Source organism: Bombina bombina, chromosome 8, assembly GCF_027579735.1.
Source record: "Bombina bombina isolate aBomBom1 chromosome 8, aBomBom1.pri, whole genome shotgun sequence".
Taxonomy (NCBI): Eukaryota; Metazoa; Chordata; class Amphibia; order Anura; family Bombinatoridae; genus Bombina; species Bombina bombina.
Genome location: NC_069506.1, coordinates 17,061,369 through 17,089,307, shown reverse-complemented (window position 1 = coordinate 17,089,307; position 27,939 = coordinate 17,061,369). Strand labels below are relative to the sequence as shown.

General features: G+C 38.8%; 1 protein-coding gene and 1 long non-coding RNA gene across 2 annotated transcripts in view; one reads left to right on the top strand and one right to left on the bottom strand.

The window, feature by feature from the left end:
* The window catches only part of LOC128638281 (uncharacterized), a 66,886-nt gene extending 50,838 nt beyond the window's left edge, over positions 1 to 16,048 (top strand). Inside the window, exon 3 of the long non-coding RNA XR_008399080.1 lies at positions 15,509 to 16,048. This is a non-coding gene — a long non-coding RNA (uncharacterized LOC128638281). The remainder of the gene's footprint in view (positions 1 to 15,508) is intronic.
* Positions 1 to 27,939, bottom strand: part of LOC128638278 (uncharacterized) — a 332,607-nt gene that overhangs the window by 155,635 nt on the left and 149,033 nt on the right. The gene's annotated exons all lie outside the window — the stretch shown is intronic.

Sequence of the window (27,939 nt, the reverse complement as noted above, 5' to 3'; positions counted from 1 at the left end):
AGTCTCCCCCGATGACGGAGGGATAAGAACAGTCAGACAGACTTTTGTAAACAGAGCGAACAAAATCGTGAGTATCAATTGCAGAGAGGAAAGTTCCTGAAGGAAACATCACACCGCAACATGAGCTTTAAACCAAATAAAAATCATCCTCACCGGATGAAAATAAAAAGATAAGGCAACCCGTAGGTTATCGCAGGACCAGCCCAACAGGGGTCCGAGACTTCCATGCTCAGAACTGGAAAAGGATACACAAATAAGAAGACTATAAGAAGATTACTTTATCCCCTTATGTTTATGTATGCAAGCCAGTCGAAGAGTAAGACTGAGAATCCCCAGACCCATTAAGAGTGAGATCCTCCAGCAACGCCAAAAACGTGCCTTAGTAGGACACAAAGGCATGCCAGTCTATAATAAAAGGTGCAACATACCTCCGCCAGGACAAAAGGAAACACCGGCCCCGAAGGTTGACCCCCTGAGGCCTCAGGGGCAGTCGCTTCCCCTGGAAGGCTGAACTGGACCAGGCAATTCCACGCCTGATTAGCCCCAGTTAACAAAACACGGACAATATCGTAAGCACCCTCCTGGGAGTTACAGATACGCCAAAGATATGGCCATGCGGAACCGTGTCGTAACCTCCGGTGGGAACAGGCCATACTCCCTAGAAAGGATAAGTAGCGTTTGGGTTACTTACATGCATAGAAAGAGTTGATGGTAGGGAACTCGTCTCATGAGAAATAGAATCCCCAGAGACGAATGGCTCAGAGGGCACCCGATTCCCCGATCCCGAGGAACAGAGCACTCTAAAATGGCATTCAGAACATAACTGATGGGCATGTATCACCCGGGCCGCAGATGCCATAGAAATCAATGGAAGTCTGAAAACACAGAAAGCTTATGTTCGATGCTGCAAGAGAATGAAGTATATTACATAATAAAAGTAAAGTACCCTTTCTAAATTAAACAATATTATTGCTCCACATTTGGTGCCCCAGTAGATATAGGGATAAAAATGAAAAATGCATTACAAATTATGGATTATGTTACAACTTTGTCTCATTACAAAGCAAGGGGACAATATTATTTCTACAAATTTGTTGAAAAGTTTTGCACCCAACTTGTCGCACTAATAGATATAGAGATAAAAATAAAATATACACAACATAATATAGCTAACTTCCTTTTTATTTTTTGTGAAAAATCTATGTGCACCATGTTTAAGCCATGTAATACAAGTCCCACTCTCCACTTCGCACCAATTTTGACTCAACACTTTTTGCACCAATTATGACGCAAACTCCTAAATAACCCACACACTAGTGAATTTTTCAACCACTTTTGATTAGAATATGCATAATCACATGATTTATGACATCAGCCAATCTGATTCAAATATACATTTTAAACTATCACTAACAAATCAAATTGCTTGATACTTGTGTCATTGATCACTCATCAGAACTTGTAAGTGCCATTTGTTACATTGTGTATTATACTTTAAAAGTATGTATATGTGAAAATAGTATTAAAGATAAACATTGATGCTGACATTAGGACACACAGTGTAATATTTTAGACAATGATTTTAAAATTCGACTTGATGTTTGATTCAATATAATCTTAAACTGATGGCTCAAAGGGATAGCCCACCTAACATTAAACTGTCATGATTCAGATACAGCAGAAATTAAAATCACCTCTTTACTGTCATGCTATTTTTAGTGTATTTCTTCCTTCTCTTGAATTTATTTTTCAGTAAGAAATGTCATCTTATATGCCAGCCCATTTTATAACACCTGTGTAGGGGTGGTTTTTAAAACTAGATTGCAATCAGGAGGGGTTACACAGGTAGAGAGAAAACTGTGCCAGCTATTAAAATACCCATTGATTGCAAATAAATACATATGATACTCTTGTTACATGTTATATTTACAATTATATTTACAATTATTCCTGCTCAGAATAATAATAAATGTACACTATATACATATAGTGGTATAAATAAACATTATTTATACTAGGGTTGCACCGATACTATTTTTTTAAGACTGAGTACAAGTACTGATACTTTTTTTCAAATACTCTCCGATACCAATTACCGATACTTTTTTTATGTCATGACAGTTTACCAAGCACAATACAGTTTAATGATTTAAGATCGCTTCTTTATAATTATGAACTGTATCTCAAAAGACATTTTGAAATAATAAAACAGTTTTTTGTGCTTGTTGTCACAAAGTTTACAGAACATGTTTATAAATAAAAATATTACAATAACATATATAAATAATAACAACAATAAATAACAGCTGCAGCAGCTGGGGCTGGAAAGCTACAATTTAAAGGGGTGATTACTGGATGCAATTGGGTTGTAGGGTGCTTATATAACTCATCAATCTGATATTTGTACTTAATACAAAGTAATATAATTTAATTCTGAAAATAATATTGGGGAAGGAGTACCCAGTAATCCCCTTTGAGAAAAATGGGGCATTTGTATTCTACTGACTCAACAGAAAACAGGGCTGGTCTTCATATTTTTCCAGGGCTGCTTTTTATTCCCAGTCCAGCCCTGGCTACAGTAATCTCTCCCAGGTAGGCTTCCAGCTGTAAAGTAGCAGCTTTTGGAGCGCTGCTCTGACGTACAAAAATACAAATAACAGCAATTTGTATTGGCAGAACAGAAGTGAACAATTTTTAGTTTAGTCTCCACTCCAGTTTAAATGAAATGGGAACATGCAGTTTGAAAAACGCCACAAGATGGCATATGGGTAGGAATTGGAGGTATCGGTTTAAGTATCGGTGCATTTGCACGAGTACAAGTACTCATGCAAATACTAGTATCGGTATCGGTGCAACCCTAATTTATACCTATATATAATCATCTATTCTATATATCTAGGTATAGATATATAGATTGTACCAAAATACCATCAGATATATGTAGAAATATGTATTTATGACTAAATAGAACACATTCTGTTATGTGAATAACATTGGAATGTTAAATATTCATATTTTCATGTTAGGTTAGTGCAAATGAGACTATGCGATCGTGTTTGGGCGAGAGTGGGTTGTTTATATTTTTCCACTTTTTTTCTCTATTAACTTCTATGGGGAATATATGAACTCACATTTGATATTCTAAGTTCGACAAGCGCAAAAATCTTACATCTAGCGCAATTAACGCTCAAGTGGGAGAGTTTACACACGCTTCACTCGTAATCTCGCCCTTAAAGTGAATGTAAACTTTAACGAATGTGTTCCCGGTTTTTAAAAATCCTATTAAAAACGGAGGCACTTTCATTCATCAAAGTTTACATTTTAGCGGTTTTGTTAAAATACTTACCTTTTCTTCCTGAAAGTCGGACCAGCGATTCCCCCGCCTGCCACTCCTCTCTTCTTACGTCAGAAATGAAGAATCCGGCTTCCTCCAATCGCGGCTTTCCCCCCCAGAGGAAACATTTCCTGAGGCCATGCCATGATTGGAGAAAGCCGGATTCTTAATTTCTGACCTATGAAGAGACGAGCGGCGGATGGGGGAATCGCTGGTCCGGCTTTCATGAAGAAAAGGTAAGTATTTTATCAAAACTGCTGAAATGTAACTTTGATGAATGAAAGTGACCCTGTTTTTAATAGGATTTTTAAAAACCGGCACACATTCGTCAAAGTTTACATTCACTTTAATCAGATTTGGATGTTAATTTACACAGATCTTAAAAAAAAAAAAACAGCAAACTTTTCTACAGTTTACAATTAATAAATATGGCCAATGTTATAACAATAACAACTTTTGTCAAAATAATATACCTCTCATTCTTATATTTAAGCTGAGATATCTATTAAATATATTTATATATACACATGCACACACAAGATGTAAAAAAAAAAATATATATACTGACCTTCAGCTTCAGCAAATGAAATGGAGAGGAAGAGTATTATTAATAGCCATGGTACAAATCCTGTGAAATAGAAATTAGTACAGGAAAGTAATTATCAGCTTATATATAACCATAATGAAACAACTACCCATAAGTACTTTCTATTCTCTATTAGTCCTCTTTTCTACTCTGGCTAAATAACCAACAATAAGGATAAAGCACAACATTGTTATTGATAACAAGGAAACTATAGAAGGTTATGTGACAATACAAAATTATTTTTCTCTTTTTTTAAAACATATGGGCCTAGATTATGAGAGGAGAGCACAAATATGAGCACTTTTGTGCACTAACATCACTGGAGTTAAATCAATTAAGTTTTTACTTTTACGCTCATATTATAATATTTTATTGTTCTAGCAACAGTCTATGGTGATAGCACAGGTGCTTAATCACTCACATAATAGATTTCTACAAGGGTGAGCTGAAAAGCTCTGTTTCTTTACTTAGGTTTATACTATGGTTGTGAATTTAAAGGGACATGAAACCCAATTTTTTTCTTTCATGATTTAGATTGAGCATGCAATTTTAAAACAACTTTCTTATTTACTTCTATTATCTAATTTGATTAATTCTCTTTATATCCTTTGCTGAAAAGCATATCTATATAGGCTAAGTAGTTGCTGATTGGTGGCTGCACATAGATGTCTCATGTTATTGGCTCACCTATGTGCATAGCTATTTCTTCCACAAAGGATATCTAAAGAATGAAGCACATTAGATAATAAAAGTAAACTGGAATGTTGTTTAAAATTGTATTCTCTTTCTGAATCATGAAATATTTTTTTAGGTTTAATGTCCCTTTAAATATATCATACATACATACATACACACATACATACAAACAAACACACATACAAACACACATACATACAAACACACATACAAACACACATACATACAAACACACATACATACATACAACACACATACATAAAAACACACATAAATACATACATACATACATACATACACACAAACACACATACAAACACACAAACAAACACACATACAAACACACATACAAACACACATACAAAAAACACACACACTTGCATACATAAAACCCACACTTGCATACATAACATGCACACACACACACACGTGTTTAAAACAGTGCCACATGAGAGATTCATGCACAAAATTAAGGGACTGGGAATAGCTGAAAATGTTAGCTCATGGATAAATAACTGCATAATAGATAGGGAGCAACGAGTAGTAGTGAATTGGTCATACTCTGATTGGACAAAGGTAATCAGTGGAATCCCCCAGGGATCAGTACTGGGCCCTGTTCTTTTTAGAATTTTTATTAATGACTTGGAGCAAGAATTAAATAGCGACATCTCTATTTTTGCAGATGATAAAAACGGCTAGATTACGAGTTTTGCGTTATAAGTGAACAAGCTTCATAACGCTGCTTTTTCACTACCGCTGGTATTATGAGTCTTGCAGGTATATCTGTACCGCACACTTTTTTTGGCCGTAACGCAGCGTAACTACCGCAGCTTTCGAATAGTCATTTTTCAATGGGTCTTCCACAGCGCCGGTATTACGAGTTTGTCTGTCCGGCCAAAAAGTGAGCGGTACAGCCCATAACTACAAGATCCGTACCGTAAACTGAAAGTCCGTAGTTACAGCTTTCATGTTACAAAGCTGTAGCATAAAACTCATAACTAAAGTGCTAAAAAGTACACTAACACCCATAAACTACATATTAACCCCTAAACCGAGGCCCTCGCGCATCGCAAACACAAATTTTTTTTTAGTAACCCCTAATCTGCCGCTCTCCACATCGACGCCACTATAATAAACATATTAAGCCCTAAACCGCCATACTCCCGCATCGCAAACACTAGTTAAATATTATTAACCCCTAATCTGCTGTCCCTAACATCGCTGCAACCTACATTAGTGTTATTAACCCCTAATCTGCTGCCCCCAAAATCGCCACCACTATACTAAAGTTATAAACCCCTAAACCTAACTCTAAGTCTAACCCTAACCCTAACACCCACTAACTTTAACATAATTAAAATACATCTAAATACAAATTACAATTAATAACTAAATAATTCCTATTTAAAACTAAATACTTACCTATAAAATAAAACCTAAGCTACCTACAATATAACTAATAGTTACATTGTATCTAGTTTATGTTTTGTTTTTATCTCACAGCTAAGTTTGTATTTATTTTAACTAGGTAGACTAGTTAGTAAATAGACCTATCTAAAAAAAAACTAAGCTCCCCATTGCCCTGAAAAGGACATTTGGATGGGCATTGCCCTTAAAAGGGCATTTAGCTCTTTTTCAGCCCAAACCCTAAGCTAAAAATAAAACCCACCCAAAAAATCCTTAAAAAACCTAACACTAACCCCCGAAGATCCACTTACAGTTTTTGAAGACCGGACATCCATCCTCAATGAAGACTTCTGCCTGCCTGGAGGACGACTTCTTGCCGCTTGGATGAAGACTTCTCACGGCTTCGTTGAGGACTTCTGCCCACTTGGATGAAGACTTCTCTCGGCTTTGTTGAGGATAGATGTCCGGTCTTCAAAAACTGTAAGTGGATCTTTTTAAGGGTTTATTGGGTGGGTTTTATTTTTAGCTTAGGGTTTGGACTGAAAAAGAGCTAAATGCCCTTTTCAGGGCAATGGGGAGCTTAGGTTTTTTTTAGATAGGATTTTATTTGGGGGGTTTGGTTGTGTGGGTGGTGGGTTTTACTGTTGGGGGGTTATTTGTATTTTTTTTTTACAGGTAAAAGAGCTGATTTCTTTGGGGCAATGCCCAACAAAAGGCCCTTTTAAGGGCTATTCGTAATTTAGTGTAGGGTAGGGCTTTTTTTATTTGGGGGGGGGCTTTTTATTTTGATAGGGCTATTAGATTAGGTGTAATTAGTTTAAATATTTGATAATTTCTTTTTTATTTTGTGTAATTTAGTGTTTATTTAATTTTTGTAATTTAGTTAATTGTATTTAATTAATGTAATTGATTTAATTGTAGTGTAAGGTTAGGTGTTAGTGTAAGACAGGTTAGGTTTTATTTTACAGGTAAGTTTGTATTTATTCTAACTAGGTAGCTAGTAAATAGTTAATAACTATTTACTAACTAGTCTACCTAGTTAAAATAAATACAAACTTACCTGTGAAATAAAAATAAAACATAAGCTAGATACAATGTAACTATTAGTTATATTGTAGCTAGCTTAGGTTTTATTTTATAGGTAAGTATTTAGTTTTAAATAGGAATTATTTAGTTATTAATTGTAATTTTTATTTAGATTTATTTTAATTATGTTAAAGTTAGTGGGTGTTAGGGTTAGGGTTTACGTTAGGGTTAGACTTAGGGTTAGGTTTAGAGGTTAATAACTTTAGTATAGTGGCGGCGACATTGGGGAGGCAGATTAGGGGTTAATAAGTGTAGGTAGGTGGCGGCAATGTCGGGGTGGCAGATTAGGGGTTAATAACTGTAATGTAGGTAGCGGCAACATTGGGGGCAGCATATTAGAGGTTAATAACTGTAATGTAGGTGTCAGTGGTGTCGGGGCGGCAGATTAGAGGTTAATAAGTGTAACGTAGTTGTCAGCGATGTCGGGGGCGGCAGATTAGGGGTGTTTAGACTTGGGGTTTATGTTAGGGTGTTAGGTGTAAACATATAACTTTTCTTTCCCCATAGGAATCAATGGGGCTGCATTACGGAGCTTTACGCTCCTTTATTGCAGGTGTTAGGCTTTTTTTTAGCCGGCTCTCCCCATTGATGTCTATGGGGAGATTGTGCACAAGCACGTAAAACCAGCTCAAAGCAGCGCTGGTATTTGGGTGTGGTATGGAGCTCAATGGAGCTTAATGCTGCCATATTGGCTGCTAATGCCGGGTTTTTGAAAACCTGTAATAGCAGTGCTATAGTGAGGTGAGAGGTGGAAATAACTTGCAAGTTAGCGCCGAGCCGCTCATAATGCAAAACTCGTAATCTAGCCGTAAGTCAAGTAAGGTCATTAGGTCAGAGCAGGATGAACTTTAGTTACAAAGGGATCTGCAAAAATTAGAAGTAAGGGCAGGTAAATGTTGTTTTTTCAAGCTGTCGCTAAGGTAATGTTCCAAAATACACTATGTGCAGAATTATGTAACATGATTTAAAAAATAAACTTGCTTGAATAAGATAGAGCATGCACATTTAAGACACTTTTATAAATTTACTTTTATTTTCAAATGTGCTTCGTTCTCTTGGTATCCCTTGTTGAAAAAGAATGTGCACATATCCTACACTAGTGGGAGCTGGTTGCTGATTGGTGTCTGTATACCTTTGTCTCTTATGATTGGCTAACTAGATATGTTCAGCTAGCTGCCAGTAGTGCAATGATTTCCCTTCACCATAATTAGCACTTGCCTGAACCCTCCATGTCCAAAAAATTACTAAATTAGAAGCATATATATGGGGGGAGAATCACATTTCTCTTACTTCTTTGCTACTGTCTCTCCCCTCTGCGCCAGCAGTATACCTCTGCACCAGCAGTATACCTCAGCGCCAGTAGTATACCTCTGCTTGAGCTCTACCGTCACCCCAAGAAGGAGTTAGAAGCTGTAAAGTAGACATCCTCAAACTCGGCCCTCCAGAGGTTTTGGAACTACATTTCCCATGATGCTTAGCCAGCATATCAGCTGGCTGAGCATCATGGGAAATGTAGTTCCAAAGCCTCTGGAGGGCCGAGTCTGAGGATGTCTGCTGTAAAGTCATTGGTCACAATTATGTCTTTTAAAGCACATAATTCAGCAACCATAAACATTATAGAAAGTGTTGACATATTTAAATCTGTCTTCTTATTTATATTGTTCATAAAGGGGCAGCGTACTGCGGCATTAACAAAGAGACAAGATGCATACGATTTAAAAAAAAACATTTGGCTCATCCAAATGTTTGTTTCCAGGGGCGACAGAAATTGGCAGTTTTTCAAATAATCATATTATAATATATATATATATATATATATATATATATATATATACAGTAATTATATAAATGCAAAAAGAAAAAAAACTGTTTATCACCACCTTGTAGTTGTGTAATGTAAATGTGTTAATAATGAATAAATAAATAAAGAGAAAACACAACTTTATTAACAAGTGCTCATTGGTAGTTATTAGTGGTCCTTCTAATTTTGACTGTGAGCCTCTCTTTATACAATTCCTGGAGGCACCAGTATTTGTGTATTTAGCTCTTTCCTATATTAGTATTTATATTATATTTATATCTGAAACATTTTTATAATTCCCAAACATTTCATTGTAAACATGAACAAATATTAAATTTATGATATTTAATTTAAGAATATATTTATGGTTTAAAAATATAGAGGTCGATCACAATCCTTTAGAGAAACGTATCTAATTATTTTCTACAGAAAATTACCATTAAAATCTATGAAGATTTTTTTGTTGTTAAATCAGTTGATCCGTTTTCCAAAAGGATTGTGATCGACCTGACAGGTCTTTAATTTAATACATTTCTTATGTGAAAATGTTAACTGATCATGGGCGCAACACACAATGAGACTTTAGAGTGCGCTTTTCTCTGTGTGTATTTTGTCTCCTTAAGGGAAAAAGGGGCAACCAGACGTGGACTCCTTGCTCAGTGTGCTTAGAGGAATATGGCTACACCTCACTGACGAGGCCCAATGAAGGTCGAAACGATCGTCTGGGGTTGCTGTGTTCCTTGTTCAGAGAGAAATTGCCTGGTATTTCGACGCTGGACTGACTGTAATAGGCGGGATCAGACTGATATACTAAAGGAAAGTTCTACTCTGTGAAAAGCATTACTGGGCTAAAAGAAGCTGCACCCAGGTGGTAAATCGCCATAGAACAAGCTAACAATGGTATTGAGCTGGTTGTTGGTTCCTGTGACTGCACTTCTCTCTTTGTGTAAAAAGACAATAAATGCCATGGAAAATGGGTAGTGGGGAAAAAAAAATAGTAAAATATGATGCGTTGCCTATAAACTTATAAACTTTGGATACATGAATATAAAAAGATCTGTTTACAGTAAAAATGTATATTGTATAAAAACAATACTGTTTGGACGGGCTAAAATTATTACTGTTATTTGTATTATTGTTATTAATCTTTTTTTTTGGGGGGGGGGGGTTAAAATCAGTTAATATTTATTTTAAACAGGATTTTTCTTTGTACAAAATAACCTAAAGGACAAATTATTGTCTGATAAATACAACTCCTAAAGCTCTATTGGTGGACACATCATACAAAAGTTTTTTTGTTTTTCAACATAGACATCTAATATTCATTAAAGCAAAAATAAATAAAAAATACATAAAATAAAAATAGGAAACTATAATACATTTTTACATTTACATTGTTGTATTGCATAAATCATATTCCTTTATAGACTAAACCAAGTTTAGGAGAAACACAAAAAAAAGAGTCAAATTTGGTCTTTTTCAAAGAAAGGGAAACAAATGAAAGAAAAAAACATTCTTATAAGATTCAAAACAAACTTACCAGATCTTGTAACTTTTGTTGTTACAATGTAGTAAATTACACTGAACATGGCTCTTAATGGGTTCCACGCCTTTTCCTGTTCCAGATCACCTTCCTCTAGATAGACTGGCCATGTAGCATCTTCATTATGGTAAAATATATCTTCCTGCTCTTTTGAGATTTTTATTTCTCCATGATCAATAGCTGTGATATCTCCACCATTTGTCTCTTCAACACTTGGCTTGAAATAGTAAACTGAGGGCACAGCAGGACTTGTCTCTTCTACACTAAAATGGATTTTCCTGCAGAGCACAATATATGCAGAGAAAACCTCATTACACATCTGTGGTTGCATGCAATGCCCATAATGAGCTAGATTACAAGTGAGCACCTACTTCTTTTTTTAGCAAAAAAAACTTGAAATAAGAAATTTGAACTTTTTTTTATCTGGAGAAGGCCTTAAAGGGGCAGTATACACCAATTTTCAATATACACTACTATAAAGAAGAATATGCACAGGTACTGATATAAAAATCCAGTGTAAAACCTTCTAAAAGCTTATTTAGAAGTTCCCAATTTAGCACTGTTAATGAGATAAGCCTGGCACACCCACTGAAAGGGACTGAGAGCAGAACCCCCCCCCCCTCCCCTGCATATGAAAAGACCCATTATACAAACAGAAGCAGTCTGAAGTCTATATATATCAGTATATATCTAAAACTGTAGGGCTTGGTTAGGAGTCCGAAAATCAGCACAATATTATTTAAAAATAAGCAAAACTATGTATTGTTACAAAAACACTACTAGATTGGCTATATAATAAATGGATCATCTACAAAACATTTATGCAAAGGAAAATCTAGTGTAAAATGTCCCTTTAATTAAGATCTCAGCCTTGCACCTCTCATTTGCCATAGTTCTGAATGAGAATTATATGTATGGAAGATCTACTGATGTTTGTGTTCCAACCAGGAAATTAGCCTCATCATTTCCCTGCCTTGGCACACAAATCTTATCTTTGTATAATGTTTAACAGTAATGTAAGCATCTCCAAATATAAGCCACTAGTCCTAAAGCCTGTTCACACGGGCCATTTTTTTGCAGGGTACAGCAGTCCCACCCCTTGCGCTCTCTCCCTCCCCCTCCCCCTCTCTTTTGAGCTGTCTCTCTCCCCCTCTCTTTTGAGCTCTCTCTCTCCCCCCTGTCTTTTGTGCTCTCTCTCCCCCTCTCTTTTGTGCTCTCTCTCTCACCCCTCTCTTTTGCGCTCTCTCTCTCTTTCCCCCCTCTCTTTTGTGCTCCTCTCTCTTTTGCTCTCTCTCTCTCCCCTCTCTTTTGCTCTCTCTCTCTCCCCCTCTATTTTGCTCTCTCTCCCCCTCTATTTTGCTCTTTCTCTCTCCTCTCTTTTGCTCTCTCTCTCCATCCCTCTCTTTTGCTCTCTCTCTCCCCCCTCTCTTTCTCTCTCCCCTACTCTTTTGCTCTCTCTCTCTCCCCTACTCTTTTGCTCTCTCTCTCTCCCCTCTCTTTTGCCCTCTCTCCCCCCTCTATTTTGTTCTCTCTCTCTCCCACCTCTATTTTGCTCTCTCTCTTTCTCTCTCTCCCCTCTCTTTTGCTCTCTCTCTCCATCCCTCTCTTTTGCTCTCTCTCTTCCCCTCTCTTTTGCTCTCTCTCCCCTCTATCTCCTCTCTCTCCCCCACCTCTCTCTCTCCCCCTCTCTCTCTCCCCCCCCCTCTCTCTCCCCCTTTCTCTCCCCTTCTCTCTCTCCCCCCCCTCTCCCCCCTCTCTCTCTCCCCCCCCCCCTCTCTCTCCCCCTCTCTCTCTCCCCCCTCTCTCTCTCTCCCCCCTCTCTCTCTCTACCCCCTCTCTCTCTCTCACCCCCTCTCTCTCGCTCCCCCTCTCTCTTTCCCCCTCTCTTTTTCTCCCCTCTTTTGATCTCTCCCTCGCCCTCTCTTTTGCTGTCTCTCTCTCTTTTGCCCTCTTGATCTCTCTCCCCTTTCTTATGTTTTCCCTACCCCCTCTCTCCCCTCTTTTGAGCTGTTTTGAGCTCTCAGTCTGCACGTCCTTTCTCGGCCACACCCCCTTCATGGCCGGTCACGCCCCAGCCCACATCAGGCCATGCCCACTTCTGCTTGCACCGCAGATCAGGTAGGAACTGTAAGGCCAGGTGTGTTTGTTCTCGTGCTGTCTCTACTGCGCATGACAGCTTCGGACAAACACACTTGGCCTTTTATAGTATAGGATTTGTATTAGGTTCTAGATAAAGTCAAATCCCTATGTTTAGGATATTTTTTTCTGTACATTTTGTCTTCTTTCTATAGCGTTAGTGTTATTAGCTATGCATAATGATTGCTGGACCCATTGTCTTACTATGTGCCTGATTATCTAAACTTTATCAGTGTGGTAAGAAATGTAAGTTAACATTATGTTGTAGGTTTGTAATACAAATATTGATGCATACTATTAATGAGTTTTTGTGTGTAATTTGATTACAGTTTTTACAGCATACATTTAGTACACATTTGAAATGCTTATTTTCATGAGCACTTAACTATCTGGTATGTGCCTCTCCGCATACACAAACATAGGTTTTGTGAGATACACAGCTATCAAGGTAACATTTGCCTTTAGACAATCCCATGAAGGACATTTTAGAGAATTTTGCATGACCTTTAGAGAAGAAGTCTGTCCTTATGAAAGTCTAGACTGGCATAATATAAAAAAGCTCTGTCAATTATAAAATATAGCTGAAAAAATTTTGATTCATATTTTTTAGCAAAAAAAACAAAACATTAAATTTTAAATTGATTTTTTTCATATGGATAACAGAGAACTGTGACTCTTTTTGTCTGTTCTAGCCAGTACATGCATTATAGGATTTAATTATTTGCTTTTAATGGGTAAAACTTTCCGTTTATATAACACCTTAGTCTATAAGTTAAAGGGACAGTCTACACCTTAGCCATCTTAAAGTCTTACCTTAGATTAAGCTGCAAATAGCCTCCTACTCCCTTTCTATATCATGCAACACTAACAGTAAAAAAAAAAGTTATTTTAAAATGAATATTGTTTCTGGTCACTTTGAAATGGCTTCCAAGCTCCGCCCTCTGATGACATCACAACCTGGGCTGCATCTATGCTCTCTGCTGAATAGCATTGACAGTCTGTTGAATCCAATTAGTGAGTCTTTTGTAACTAGTGAAGCCTTTAATGCAGCCCAGATTATGATGTCATCAGTGGGCGGAGCTTGACATCAATTTCAAAGTGACCAGAAACAATATTCATTTTAAAATAACTTTTTTACTGTTAGTGTTGCATGATATTGAAAGGGGGCAGGAGGCTATTTGCAGCTTAATCTAAAGTAAGACTTAGAATACCAAGGTGTAGACTGTCCCTTTAAGAGTAGCATAAACTACATTAAAGAGACAGTTCACCCCAAAATTGTCTCCCCTTTAAAATATTCCCAATGATCATTTTTACCTGCTATAGTGTATTAAATAGGTTACAAGTAGCTCCTTTACTCCTATTTCAGCATTTGAAATAGCTGATTTAGTCTGTGGTATAGCCACCTATACTGAAAGTTTTGATACTGGAGTAAATGCTATTGACAAGCCTAAGTATACACAGCCAGCAGAAGAAGTTACACTCTCAGTGGGATGCAGGATAGTTAAGTAATAAAATGATAATTTTCCATTGTTCTCTCTATGTATTGAGCTTTGGTGTTCCAGCCAAATAAAAGATAAGGAAGCAAGTCTGTGTACATAAAGTTATAACATAATGAGATCTGATATCACCTTTAAGTTCAACCCATTGTAATAGGCTGTGGTTTCAAAGCACAAAATCAGCTACTTCATATACACAAATAAGCATGAAAATGCAGTTTCTCAAATATTTTATACTCTGCAGTTGGTATAACAAGTCATTTAAAATACATTAATGGAAAAACAATTTTACAGTGTACTGTTCCTTTAAGTAATATGGAAGTCTGATTATTAAAAGACGCATTCATTTGTCTATAGAGTTATCAGTCATAGTAGTCAATAACAATCCTTCACAAAAAAGTATCTAATGGCTTTCAACAGAAAAACACCATTAAAGTCTATGGAGATTTTTGTAGATAAATAATGAAATAATTAATAAGTTATATATAATCATTGGTGCAATACATTGCTCTAATACATTATAGCATTTTGTTTTTATGTTTATGCACCTTTAATACAGTGAAATGTAATTTATACTATAAGATAATAACTATTTAACCCAGTAATGCAGCTAGACCAATACCATAGGTTGTCCAGGAGTTAGGTCTATGCAGATCTATAGCACTCCCACCTATTGCACCTCTCTCTACAAAGTGCAACCCAATTGATTCGACAGCAGAACAGAAAAAGTTTGGGGGAGGCGCCCAAAGGGCAATCTGCTCTAATAATAAATTAAAATCAATTCAATTAGAATCTCAATCACACATTCTTATGCACATAGAATAATTAGACAATTAATTCAGAAATAATAATAATTCTTTAAATGTTTAAGTTGTATTATTAAACAACTCTCTCATACAGCGATATCAAAATCATTAATAAAAATGGTCTTAAAATCAATTCATTAGACACCGGTGTCAAATCACACACACCAATCTGAGCCTTATAATAATCTCCTAAAATATATAACTCATATCAGACATTCATTCAATTCCACTATAAAACAATTTAATTACACTATAAAACAATTTAATTACACTATAAAACAATTAGCTAAACAGTTATAGATTCAAAGTGTTCCTGTTCCAAAAGTGACAATGTTTCAGGAAATAATCTCGACCTTTAACACCTATTTCAGTGTGTATCACTTTCCAAATCCTCAGCGTTTTATCAATGAATTTTTTGCCCTTAATACTTATACAGTTGCAATATGTTGCCTCCTTGTTGTATTTAAAGCAATGATAAATGTTCGTTTTTCCAATATTTATATGGCACACAGTATTATCCTAAAAAGCAGCAAGTTCTTAGTTTTTATACAGTTCATAAATGTATTATACTTTTTATCAAGCCAATTTGATTTCCCACAGTACCTTTTACTTTTCAGATGTACTGCATTATCCTCCGTCGGTATGTATGATGCCGCTCGTCAGCGGTTGTTGAATCCCGTAGTCTGTCAGCTTCAGTGAACCGGCATTTCCACTCTCTCAAGTGCTATTTGGCACCCAGAGTACAAGTGAGTAGAAAGAAGCAGATCCGCTACATTACTAAAGGCCAGATTTAAGAAAGTAAGGCAGACAGCGGTACATCTTTGCCCCTGTCCGCCCAGCTTTGGGTTTAGTGGGCAATGACACCCCCGGTCGGAGCAAGAGCTGTCAATCTTCCCAGCCTGAAAATCTGGGGGAATTGACATACACTACATAACAGGTGGAGAAGTGGTTACGAAGCAGCGGTCTGTGAGGAGGACAGTTGCTGAGGGCAGGAAAGGGCTGGAACATTAAGGATTTCCTGTAGATACCAGAAGCCACAAACCCTCACTGAGTATAAAGAAAAAAAATGGGACTAAAAAAAAGGATGAATTGAGGGTTACTTCACTGTTTATGGAAAGCTTCAGTGGTTTGATTGGTGGATTTGATTTTGGATTTCAGACCAGCTGTTTCATTGGTCGCTTGTTTTGGTTATTTTATAAAATATATTGATATTTTATAATGGACATTTTGTGTTTTTCTTTACTTTCATTCCTGCACCTTAAAAAGCATAATATGAGTTCCCTGACTTGAAATAAAATTCAAAGTAAATTATTCATTTACAATTGCATAAAATGTAAGATAAATATCATATCAAATGAACATGGAAGTCCTGAGCCTACCTCAGTATGCTCTCAAAGAAACAATCCAAACTTAACAAAAGTTATTTTTTAAAATTGCGTGAATTCACTTTTATTTAATGAAGAAACAATCTCTTAATAAGGGGACTCTATAAAAAGATTTTATCTTTTACGAGTAATTTTATCTTTTACGAGTGACTACAGCTGTTATTTGCAGTGCGCCTACCTTTGGAATATATGACTCTATAAAAAGGTTTTAATTATTTGTTGACTCATTGAAATAGATTTATGAATGAATAAACTAAAAATGATTTCAATACCAAATTATTAAAATAAAAAATATTTACATAAAATGCAACAATAAGAAAATCTGTACTTACTCTGCTTTTCCAAAAGTGGATCCCATCTCATCAGGAAGAATTTTACCTGCATGAAAGAGAGGAATTCGGTAAAGAAGGTATTGCCACACAGCTGTATTAATACTGTGTTATTGTTTTAACAATGTGCCTTTCACTGACATTGTCCAGTTGTATCTCAATAAAGGCTCTCAGTTTTCAACTTGTAATATGAGCACATCTTCTGTTTACTTTTAACTTGTAATACGACCGCAAACAGGGCAATAAACTCCTTATCACACGCGTAACTGTTAGCGCACCACTTGTAATCTGACCCTAAATCCGATATTATTTCTGATACTGTATATTGATCCTGGCCTTATTAATACAAGGACAAAACAGTACAGTACAAAACCTTTAGAACTGCTTGGGAACAAATAGTTTGGATTTCAGAATAGTTTTGTATTTGCATCTGTAAAATGGGACAGTTTGGAGAGGTGATGAGACCAAGTGAAAACAACATGTTATGTTATTTAGGCAATACTTACATGTCATAATACAGCTTATTATTATTATTATTATTATTATTATTAGCATTTTAGAAAACAAGAAAAAAACACACACAGATGTCATACAGAGAAGATTGTGGTTTATTGGTAGGGCATTATTTTTAGGGCTAGATTACAAGTGGAGCGCTAAATTATTGTGCGCCCACAAACTGGCAAATTTGATGAGCGATAATTAATCAGCCATTACACGTGGCTGGTTGTTGCTACTGCAAGCTCACGGTAGAAATTAGCGCTTATAAAATTAACCAGAGGTCAAATCTCTGGTTAATTTGATAAATGTCCCAAACATACAGTCTAGTGTGTTTTATTAAAAATAAAGATAGCAGCATCTTTATTTTTTTATTAAAATAACTGCACTAGGCAGTATTTTGGGGCTAAAGTTGGCACTTAAGTTATTTTACTTTGTGGTCTATGGTAACTGTCTGTTCCCAGAAAATATATTTGTATATGCTTAAATACATATATATATCTATGTGTTAATATGTTTATATACACACATTAACACATATATATCTATGTATATAGTCATATACATATATATTTACAAATATGCTGCCATCGCTGCGCTACTTACCCCTTCGCTGCGTGAGGTTCTGATGCCATCTCTGACGGCATCAGAATGAGGCTCCCATTGGCGCCTATGGAAGTGCGTTTGAGAGCGCAATGCTTCCTAACAATGTGAACTCAAGGTCACGTTCGCATTGCTGTGAACTTGTAATGCCAGTACACATTAGTGTCCGCTGGTATTACACAGTGGAGCACAAATATCACTTTCATGAAAGCGATATTTAGAGCTCCACGTGTAAATCTGGCCCTTATTTTTTAATAATTTTATTAAAAAAAATATTAATTAAAAAGTCTGGATTTCAGAATAATTCTGTATTTTGGAATTCCACATTAGGGGATCTGTACCTCTATTAGTTATTGGCAGAGAACCACAGATTCTGCAGCCCTATAGACATACTGTAGGTGCAATATACAATAGTAACATTTATAAGAGGCCAAAATGAAATGGTCATGGGCCCATGGGTTGCCGCCTGGTACAGATCGCATGTAGGTGATTTACAGAACAGCTGGAAAAACAAAAAAGCCACTAAATACAAATATGCATCCCGTTTTTAAAAAAGAACTGGTTAACAAGTCTTTCTGAGTTTTATAAATGTATAAGTTACAAAGCTTATTAACAAATTTCTTCCAAAGGAATTTATACACCCAAGCCAGGCAAAAAATGAGAATAGAACACTGAATTGCTGATGTATAATGGTTATTTATGAAGCAATTTGGAAAAGTCTAAACTGTATGTAGGAAAATGGACCGGAAGAACACTTAAATATATTAATGGGACCATCCTGGACCGGTAGTAAAACACATTTTAATCAAATTGATACATTCTGCTGATAGATATAACATTAACCCCATACTAGGCACTTACGTTCCACTTGAATAAATACATGACACCAGAATGTGGGGTTATAAAGGCCGCAGCTTGTTTTATTGAACACCATAAATAATATATCAATAACATAACAGTTAATCATATCCATAAAACCCCGGGGTGCTTGCCCGTCCACCACACGTGCCGTTCCTACCACTAAGAAGGGCATGCCTCATTGTATAAAATTCTCCCCTGTCAATCAAACAGGAGGTACCAACAATCTTCTCTTGATCGAGACCACCACAAAATAGGCAAACTCCCCCCGCAAGTTGCGACACACTGCTCCACCCCCGGAAAACAACAAAAGAGGGGAGGGAGGGCGGGAGCTTCTCCTCGCCTGTCCAGATCGCCATCCGATGCTCCCAGCCACCACCGGATCCGCCCTGCCATGGGTCCGCCCTGAAACGGCCCAGAAAACAGCTCCTGAAAAGCGGCCACCCTAGTAAAGGTACACCACTAACTGCCGTCCAACCGGTCCTGCAATTCCGCCGTGCGCAGGAAAGCATCAGCTTCTCCTTGCACGGTCTGTTCCTGTCTGCCGCACTTCCGCTACATGTCCCCGCCTACACTCACAAGGCCCAACCTACTGGCCCCCATCTGACCCTTTCACTTGGCCTCCATGGGGGTCAAAGAACCCTTTCTTCAATTTATTTCCTTCAGGGTTCCTCTTGACCCCATACTAGGCACTTACGTTCCACTTGAATAAATACATGACACCAGAATGTGGGGTTATAAAGGCCGCAGCTTGTTTTATTGAACACCATAAATAATATATCAATAACATAACAGTTAATCATATCCATAAAACCCAGGGGTGCTTGCCCGTCCACCACATGTGCCGTTCCTACCATTAAGAAGGGCACGCCCCATTGTATAAAATTCTCCCCTGTCAATCAAACAGGAGGTACCAACAATCTTCTCTTGATCGAGACCACCACAAAATAGGCAAACACCCCCCGCCACAGCACGACACCACGTCGAGCACCGCCACCAACGGCCTTTATAACCCCGCTATGAGGTAAAAGCTGGCCAGGGAACCTCCACCCGGCAAAAAGGGAACCCTTGTGGGCCCAACAAATACCAAATTGAAACTCCGCCACCAAATACAACGAGCCATCTATTCCACTAATTCCCACAGGGACAAAGATTGTCCCGCCCACTCCCAACTCTTTCATATGAAAACAAAACGCCCCAAATGCGTACATCCAGCCCAAACAGCAGTATCCGAACAAATACCCTTGAGGTGCAAAGCCACAAATCACACCACTAGGCTACAGTAAGGCCTAAAAATGGACTTCCAATACCAGAATCTGAATATGTACCAACCACCATTGAGGTGCCAAGCCACAAAGGAAACCACTAGGCTACCTCCGCACCTTTTGCTACATTAGCACCCTAAAGCCTGATTTCCCCGTAATGAGGATCAAACCTGGTTGACAATAGCCACCACTGATGCACACCATTACCCTAATTCCAAGCTCCCCCATACAACTAACCTACCCACTCAAAACCAACCCGGAATGGAAAAACCATATACTCCCACAGTCACCCCAATCACCAAAGGCCAATTTTTTTTTATTTTTTTTTTACAACTGGACAGGAACCACAAGACTGATTGCCCAAAAACAATCAACATGCATAGGAGGGCCCATCCAACGTAACCACCCACGCAACAACACCTCCCCGATACTACACCCACCGATCAACCTCACCTACCAGAGTGAGTCAAATTGGTCAAAAGTGTCACCGCTACCGTATAACGGAATTTGAATTAGTTTATTACCCTGGAATTATCTCCCCTCCAGATAAATCCTGGCCTCAAGGCCCGGCCAAGTCCACGCCCCCCAGTAGAAGGATCCACTCCCAATGGGTTAATAGAAGATACAAAACATAAAGTGTCAATATTTCAACAGTCTGTCAAAAATTGGTGAATGATTTATTAACAGACATAAGGAACAAAGCATGCCAATTCACCCATGTAATAACATAAAATCTGACTGGACCCCCAAGCTCCACCCAATTCATTATGGAATCCACAGACACACTCCGCTATTGAAACAAACATAACTTTGAGTTATAAAAGCGACAAAATAGCTCTTAGCCTCCTCATCCACTAAAATCACCATTAAAAAAATAACAACACTGACAAATGAAACTACCGACCCACCATATTAACAGCGCCGCGACCCTCGAAAGGGAAGGACCCAACCCAGTGTTCCCCACAAACCTTAAACATAAGGACGGCACCACCCAGATTCAACTCGAGGTCTTTGGTTTACTAGGGAGGCCCTTTAACCAACTAAGCCACAGTACCCTAAATAGCAAGATGACTTAGCAGGATTCACACTCCCGATCTACAGCTTGCTATATAAACAAGCTACCCACTACCCCTTAAGATATAAACTGAAGCCTCATCAGCAACCACATGAGAGCGTAAGCTTCCCCAAGCCAAATAGACATTAGCCACTACAGATCCCCATCAAACCCTGACCCAGAATCGCCCCTGAGGGACCACCACCGTCTCCCATAACCCAAATACACAACAAAACCCACAGTTCCCAGCATGTTCTCCCCACAAGTTTTTTAGCTCCATCCCCCTCCAACCTCTAAAACCACATGCTTGGAAACTTGCAACTACTGACAAATAACCCGTGCAATGGCCAAACCGCTATTAACCGCACCACCGATTAATTACTCTAAATTGCTGAAACCTCCTTGATATTGCTGTGAAAACCCCACTGGCCCAAATGAATTCAAACTGTTAACCTAACACCAGACCCCAGAAGGCTTCCCCTGACCTGCCGCCGGCCTATGTAAGGATTGGAGCAGGGGAAACCGGAAAGACAAGGTCCCAACAACACTATTCAAAACCATGCCTACAACAAATCATATCCAAATGGAAAGCAGAACAGCATATACAATTCAGGGATCATCCCAATACTATAAGCTAGGGGCCAGGATAAAAACCCCATTTGACCACATGTCTTCATCAGGAGAAAAACCCAGAAGATACTCCCGCATCACCAGGGCTCTGTCTGCCTGCAAGCCCGGAGAGCTAGCCGCTTAGCCACAACAGGTCCCACCGAAATTTTAAAGGGGGATGCGGGCAAGGAGAGATAGATTGAAAGTTAAAATAATGAGAACTTTTACTGTAAAGCCTTGTCATTAATCCCTATCTGTTTGGGTTTCGGCATTGTGAAGCTTATCGCCATCAAAATTTCCTTTTAAGGATGCAACTTTCGCCACCTTTACCAGTTAATTCAGTAGTAAATAGGGATTATCTGCTGAAACATGCCACTAAGCTGTTAATTCAACTTAACTACCCGGTCCCCGACTAAACCCAGATGAGGAGAGGAGGGAGGGGGGGCAGCACCGGACAGCACTGTTCTAATTTTTTTTTTTTTTTTTTTTATAATCTTGCCTTGATGTCTCCTTTAGGATATAAAAATATAGGCACTGCTGAGATCCGAACTCAGGATCTCCTGTTTACTAGACAGGCTGACCCTAACCTGATTTATGGCACCTTCAGCAACATTCTTTGCTGGGGCGGCCCCAAGATTTACAAATCCGCTCCATTGCCTATAGAAAGAATGCAAGGAATAAAATATCGCATTTCAAGCATAAAATTAATAATGGCGATTAAAGGGACAGACAACACCAGAATTCTTACCGTTCCAAAAGACAGATATTCCCCCCGACAACCCCTTCCCCAGCTGTGCACAACAACACCGATACACCAATATACTTTTAACCTCTGTGATTATCTTGAATCTAAGCCTCAGCAAACTGCCCCTTTAATTCAGATCTTTCGACAAACTTGCCGCTGGCCAATCAGGGCCTGAGATAACTTCACGTGCACAAGCACAGAGTTAACAACGGGAAACACGTGGACTAACACTCACTAGAGGTGACAAACTGTTAAAATGCATTCAGAAAAGGAGGAGGCCTTCAAGGTCCAAGCAATTAGCAAATGAACCTCCTAGGATAAGCTTTCAACTAAGGGAAAAGCAACATTGGAGATCAAAGTACATTGCAAAATTGTTTAAACAACATGCTCTATCTGAATCATAAACGTTTTAATTTGGAAACATTTCATGTCCTTACCCAGGATTGAACCTGGTACTTCTTGTTCACGGCCCATTTCCCTGTCTCTGCACCACCAGAGGGCTCTCAAGAACATGGGAAGCATAAAACATACCAGCCATCAAATTACCCACCATCTACACATACACAAATTGAATACATGCCTATGGCTATACCAAATAACCAGAAAATGGATAACCCATGCCCGGAATCCCACAGCCTCACGCCTACCCCCTATTCATACACCAACTACTCCATATGAAGAGTTCTCAAGAAGAAAGGAACCCGGCCAGTTGAAAACCCACCGACTACAACTGAAGATACCTATACACCTAAATCGATACAAAGACACAAAAAAACATTCATGGAACCGCAATATGCCTCCTTAAAAGAAAACCCAGCAGCACCGCCGGATATGATTTCTAAATCTCTTGCTTACAAAATCACAACGCTAGCCACTGCACTACTGGCTGCTCCCACCACCTTAATTCTAGGTAGACTACCGTAATACATTTTTTATTTTTTATTTTTTACTCTCCTGAACCATTCCCAAGGTGGTAAGTCAATCGTTATACGACTCCTAAGATTCCTTCTATGGCAGCTGAAAAGGAACTGGTCCCCTGCCGTGTTTCTCCCACGATAGTCGCCCATAGCTCCCCTTTTGCCGTATCTGCTCCTGAAACCCCCTACCCTAAATGCCATACCTTGCACACCCCCGTACCCCCAACCTACGCCCCCTACCGGTCCCCTTGCCCCGCGCCAACCAAAACCCCCTACTTGAACACCTTCACTCCACTCACTGCTCCCCCCCACACTGAAATACATGGATTATATACTGCCCCCCAGTAAGTCCCTTAGAAGTCCGCGATAATTTAAATCTCCCCCAGCCACCACCGAAAGGTCAAATGTCCCCTCTGCCCCCCTCCCATGAAATGCATGCCAAGCGTCCCAAAAATTGAATCCCCCCCCCGGGAATCGCTAATATAACCTTCACTCAAACCTCCCAGCTGCTGTCGCACTCAACTATCCCGCCTATGTAACACTTTCTGCCTCTCCATTTTTCCCGTCCTGCACATTACTGCACCTACCAACTCATACCCAGAGATCCTAACAGTCGTCCGACTTTCCCCCAACCCTCTACCTCCCGAAACTATCTTACTCACCACAAGGAAAGCCTCCCCCCCAGACCTACCCTGCTGCGTCTCCTCAAGCCAGGCTACCGCCTCCCGCATATGCTCCCTACCTTGCGGAATCCTACAAGAGTACCTAAGCCCTGACCGGAGCCATGCTCCAACCCACGGGGCTACCCTGTGGCCCACAAGCATAAACAGGCACCACCTGTCTGATACTGCTCCAGCACACTGAGAAAGCCCAACTCCTCACACAGCTCCTTGACCCTCCTGCAACGAGCTGAGCCCCGCTGCCGTAATACAGCTCTTTCAATTTGCAGCGTCTGCCCTCCGTCCAAGCTCCATCTCACGTGGAGCCCTCTTAGCAAACAGTCCGCCATTTGTCCCACCAAGGCCCTGTCCCTGTACAAGCCTCTGCTCGCTGTCACCTCCGGAACATCACGCTACCACCTCCTTTTCACTGCTTGCTGCTACTAGCTCCTCAGCCGCTCATCCCCGACTGAATTCCTACCGCCTGCTGAGCCACACTGCTGTATACTGCTTCTGCCATCCGACGTAAGCCTCGTACATGTACCTGCAGCTATGCTGGCACCCTGAGGCCCCCCATCCCAACGCTACCTACCTGCAACCCCAGCAAGCTAATAGCCCACCGTCTGCACCTCCGGACACCTGCCGCACTGAATCTTACCCCTCGTCAACCTCCGATCATCCAGGCTCGCTGTCCACCGTAAAACAGCTTCCACCCATTACCATGAAGGATGGGGAGGATCCACCTGCCCGTGTTCCTGGTCCAGCCATGCAGCCGAGTGAAGGGAAGCAGCAGCTTCTCCTCGCCTGTCCAGATCGCCATCCGATGCTCCCGGCCACCACCGGATCCGCCCTGCCATGGGTTCGCCCTGCAATGGCCCAGAAAACAGCTCCTGACAAGCGGCCACCCTAGTATAGGTACACCACTACCTGCCGTTCAACCGGTCCTGCAATTCCGCTGTGCGCAGGAAAGCATCAGCTTCTCCTCGCACGGTCTGTTCCTGTCTGCCGCACTTCCACTACATGTCCCCGCCTACACTCACAAGGCCCAACCTACTGGCCCCCATCTGACCCTTTCACTTGGCCTCCATGGGGGTCAAAGAACCCTTTCTTCAAATTTATTTCCTTCAGGGTTCCTCTTTCTTGTAGACCAAAGGTACTATACAAAAAGATAATGGAACTGAGTAAAATCCTTCCTTAGAAAGTATGTGAATAGATATATAGGGCCCGTTCGTTTAGAAAATAATTTGCTGAGTCAGATGTGATTTTCCAATCAGACACTATCAAGGGCTGCCCTCAGAGAATTCTATAAAAAAGGTGCAGTCCCTGTGAGTGGTGAGATGTCTCCAACAGAAAATAATTAAGCTTGTTAGAAAGGGAAACAGGGAGCTGGGGTGCACTTATTAAATCTTGCAGCCAATACAGATCAGACTACTCAGCTTTTAATGTATATAGTCTTACAATAACCTCTATTTTCATATACATGTGTTTTTCCATTTGTGTCAAAATTCACAAAACATTTATTACGCTATCTCACAACCTTTTAGTTCGCATGAAAAAACAGTGAGGTCTGCAGGGGAAATGTTTACAGAATACACCAGACCTGGAGGAGTAATGTCAGCTACACCAATAGAATATCACTGTTCAGCTCACTAGCAGAGATGGGGAAACTCATTTAACATTAAAGGGACAGTCTACACCAGAATATTTATTGTTTTAAAAGATATATAATCCCTTTATTACCCATTCCCTAGTTTTGCATAACCAACACAATTATATTAATACATTTTTTACCTCTGTGATTATCTTGTATCTAAGCCCTTGCAAACTGTCCCTTATTTCAGTTATTTTGACAGACTTGCATTTTAGCCAATCAGTGTTGGCTCCTAGGAACTCCACGTGCGTGAGCACAGTGTTATCTATATGACACATGAACTAACACCCTCTAGTGGTGAAAAACTGCCAAAATGCCCTGAGCTAAGAGGCGCCCTTCAAGGGCTTAGAAATGAACCTCCTAGATTTAGCTTTCAACTAAGAATACCAAAAGAACAAAGCAAAATTGGTGATAGAAAAATTGGAAAATTGTTTAAAATGACATGCCCTATCTTAATAATGAAAGTTTGTTTTTGACTAGACTTTCCCTTTAAGGAAAATAATACGCTTTGAATTATGTATTATAAATATCACTGCATTTTTTGCACGCACAGTGTAGTTTTATTACAATTTTTATTGTGCACCTTTAATTGTTTGTTTCCTGCACAATTTCAATACAAATTTAAATATTGTCATAAAATATGATTTTTGCAGAACAATTTTATTAGACGTTTAATGTAATTAAATTTTAAGATTGGATATCAGAGCGCCAAACAACGTAGGCAGGGTCTATGGGCAGATAGTCAAATACCAAAGGTAACAATAGGTTGAAATAATATGATTTAATACATAAGATAAAAAAGTTGGTACATTTAAAATTATACAACAATTAGTCATGGATCCATGTTACACTTTAAAATATATATTGAAACACTAGGAACAATTTAAAAATGCTTGTAGAACAATTAATAGCAACAAAAAAAAAAAATCTAACAAATAATGTCTATTGCATAAACTTAAATTCTAATATGTGAATGCTAGGAGCGCTTATGCACACTCTATTTATAAAAACAATGGGTTACAATGCACAGGTGGATAGATTCCAGGTTGCTTGAAACCGGTGGGTGTGAAATGTAAGTGGCTCCGAATTGGGGTTTTGCCTATGTGTTTATCCAAAATTGTGTAAATCCTAACAGGTGGACAAAAAATGTTACAGGAATGTCTAGAACCTGAATTCAAAATATAAGACCTTAGGTTGTGCCTATGTGTTTATCCAAAAAGGGTGTAAATCCTAACAAGTGAAAAAATGTGAGAAAAATATTGCAGGGGTGTGTGAACCTTATTTTCAAAATAAACAATTAATTCAAAATAAAACGATATACAAGTGAATTTTTGACAAATCAACTAATGCAAACATAAAGCATAAATAGAACCAAAAAAACAAACAAAAAAACAACAGCACAACTTTAACGTGTGTTCAAATGTGTTTCTGCTTGCAAACTGTGATGTGATGTGAACAAATATCTATTATAAACACTGAATAGTGGCAAAACTTTGTGATTGGATTGAAATTGAACACAGGCTCTAAATTGATACCCTAAAATACAAATCTAAAGGGCTCAGAGTTGCTGAGCTAGATATAAGGGACTTGCTCAAAGAGCCTTGAGATGTTAATTAAAAGAGACCATATAACAACATTGGGTTAAAAAACGGATGATATAACATAAAATGCTTAAAAGTCCAAATAAATATTCAAATTGGATAATAAGAATCTTGCTATAGTCTATCTCAATATGGATCCCAACTGCTGATTATGTTGAAATCTTCTTGGGCGGTAGTTAACAAATAATTCCAACTTGCAATGTTGTCCCTTACCTGCCAAAAAAGGAAAGGCAAACAATAGTGCAGATGGCTTCTTAATGTGATCACAATTAAAATACTCCTTACCAGTCAACCGGTTTCGGTCTTCACTGACCTTTCTCACTACCGGTTGACTGGTAAGGAGTATTTTAATTGTGATCACATTAAGAAGCCATCTGCACTATTGTTTGCCTTTCCTTTTTTGGCAGGTAAGGGACAACATTGCAAGTTGGAATTATTTGTTAACTACCGCCCAAGAAGATTTCTACATAATCAGCAGTTGGGATCCATATTGAGATAGACTATAGCAAGATTCTTATTATCCAATTTGAATATTTATTTGGACTTTTAAGCATTTTATGTTATATCATCCGTTTTTTAACCCAATGTTGTTATATGGTCTCTTTTAATTAACTTTTCAAGGCTCTTTGAGCAAGTCCCTTATATCTAGCTCAGCAACTCTGAGCCCTTTAGATTTGTATTTTAGGGTATCAATTTAGAGCCTGTGTTCAATTTCAATCCAATCACAAAGTTTTGCCACTATTCAGTGTTTATAATAGATATTTGTTCACATCACATCACAGTTTGCAAGCAGAAACACATTTGAACACACGTTAAAGTTGTGCTGTTGTTTTGTTTGTTTTTTTTGGTTCTATTTATGCTTTATGTTTGCATTAGT